This window comes from Vanellus vanellus, assembly GCF_965231255.1.
Source record: "Vanellus vanellus genome assembly, chromosome: 3".
NCBI classification, from domain to species: domain Eukaryota; kingdom Metazoa; phylum Chordata; class Aves; order Charadriiformes; family Charadriidae; genus Vanellus; species Vanellus vanellus.
The window spans coordinates 53926428-53929255 of NC_138907.1; positions in this window are offsets into that span (position 1 = coordinate 53926428).

Here is a 2828-nt window from a genome sequence, read left to right on the forward strand (position 1 = left end):
ATAATGTAATTTCCTCATTGTTCTGCATTGGCTTACACGGCTTATTTGTATGCAGTGTGTTTACAGTACTTGCTTTTTTATTGAATTTGTACCTGTGTCAATCCTATCTGATATGGCTTATGCCAAATACCTGAAGTTACAGGTGTGTAGTATCATACTAACTTCAGACCAGCCTGCAAGTGCTTATTCTACAGGCTTTATCCTTATGAGCAGATAAGGGGGGAAAAAAATGAAAAAAGGAGAGTTAACAAAAGTAAACCTTAAAGTTGTAACTTGGCTTTTATAAAGATAAAAAAAAAAAAAAACAACCCAACAAACAAAACAAGAAGCTAGAACTCCATCAGGTAAATACACAAATTAAACAACAAAACTTAAAGGAGTTAGTAATTCAGTCTCTTAAAACAGATATAACTCCTATTCTTAAATGCCTACCTGAGGGAACTGACTTCTTAACAGGTGCAGAGAATGAAAAAAATTAAGCATACTTTATTGTTCACTAGCAATGAGTTAGGAATTTCTTAGAACCTGAATTTCTGGTATTTTTTTTTTTTTTCTATCTACTAGTTTAGTGATGGTAGCACCTAAGCAAGGAGATGAAAAAGCATTGTCTTTTAAGCACTGTTCAAAGAGAAAATAAAAGTACTTAGCAGTATACTTTTGGGTAGACTTAAGTCAAGTCTCAACATCTTTCTACCTGTGAATATTGTAATTACCAGGTGACTAATAGAATTATCTCATATGTAGGTACTAAAACAATAGTAAATAGCTTACAGCTTTGCAATTCACTGTGGAAACAGGGAGACTCTTGTTTGAAAGCAGTATTTCTCCAAAGTTCTAGGACATACCTGAATTTCAAATTTACACAGGTACAATAAATTCCTAGATTATAGAAGGGTTTCTGTGGTACCATTTTTAAGTGGCATATTATATGACAATTAGTATCTGTGGTAGTATTGTCCAAGATAAATGACTAGGTGCTGTCATCTGTGTTAGAGACATGCTGGTCATGTACCACTGCTATTTTAATTTCATAGGGTTCACTTAAATGTATTAAAACCACTTAGTAGTTGTCACTGGAAGTGTAAATTCCATTGGTGATCCCTGTTTAAGTTACTTTAGCCCTCATTGCCTGAAAAATACCAGTTATTAGTTGAACGTATGAAAGGGAAGTAACAAGTATCTATACAAAGAATTACCAGCATCTGGCACCCAAAGTAATTTCTAGTTTACAAAAATCCCTGATAGTGATCTAAATCTGTAGTTGCGGATGATTTATATTTGGTCTTAGTATCGTATTACTTGTATCCATAGCATGTGTATATGTACATCCTGGATCCTGTATGAGGTAGAATGTAATATTTGTAAGAAGCTTAAAATGCTGATAATAGATTATAACAATGGCTTTATCTGATAAAGGGGTAAAAGGCCTTGTGGGGAAATCTGTGGTCATGGCTCAAATCTGAGTCTGAAATGGGAAAGCTACTCATGCCAATAGACATGGTGTCACCTAGTCTAAGGAATTAGAAGGATGTAAAATACCTCTGGAGTTACAGTAATTGCTATTAATTGTGCTAAGGTTTAAAAAAAAAAAAAAAGCTTTCAGGTGGTGACAGCTTGCTACTTAAGTCTGTTCTGGTAGTCAGTTACTATAGGACATGGATGTCTTAAAACCTATAAAGAGGTGTGTGGTACTTCAGTTTTAAATAGTAAAAAATTAAAGCTTAGCTAAAGAGCTAAAAAAAAAAAGAAATACAAATTATACCCTCAGATTAGAAGTTAGCTAAACTTGTTGAAGGATCATAATTTTAAGGCAAGGTCTTTCCCTGCTTAGAGGGTATCTTCTAAATACCTTCTAAATAAGCAGGCTGGCGTGTTTTACTTGTTTGGGTTTTTGTGGTGGTGTTCTTTTTTTTTTTTTTTTTTTTTCTTTAAATTAAAGCAAACCTAGCAACTGCACCAGTTAATAACAAAATGCATCGTATAATTGACTTGCTTTCTTGGAACTCTTTCTGCAAAGCATTAGCGAATTGCAGTATAGTAATACATAGAAAAATGGTAAAGCCACTACTATTCATGTTCTTGCCTGGCTATATTATATTATTAATAAGCCTATATTATTAATATGTCTATATTATGACATTTAATAATCCTGGATGTGGTTGGTTCATTTTAACAAAAGATGACATTTTATCGATCACCAATAAATACAACGTATTCCTCTTCAAAATTCTGTACTGCCTAAACCTTGCTGTATATATTTTCAGCATTTAGGGGGGAAATCTTGTTTTCAAACCTCCTGTTGATTTCGGACAATTCGCCTTTTATCTTTATCTGTTGATAACAGTTAATTTTCACTGCTGGAATTTCCAGAGGGTACCGCCGGCCGATAGGTGAAAGTACATTAAGGTGGTTTTGTAGGGTCGGTGAAGAAAAGGGGGATGGAGATGTGCTGCTGCCCTGTGCCCCATGGTGGGCACAGAATATTCCTGTTTCTTTAAAAAAAGACAAGACCCAAAAGGTGTGGAGGGTTTTGTTGGTAGCAGAAATGATTTCCACACAATTCAAATTTTACCTAATGTTTGTCTTGCCTGCAGAGTGCCTTCTACCCCCGAGGGAAGAGTTCTCCTCACTCAACCTTTCTGGAGAACCGATTTTTTTAATGGGTCTTTGAAACCCAATTTGCACTGGCTATACCGATTATTTTGGCTGACCGGGGTTAAGGTAACCCGAATGAAGGATTCTCGTCAGCACATATTAATGCAGAGATCATGCAGCTGCACCATGGCAAACATCATGCCACCTACGTGAACAACCTGAATGTTGCAGAG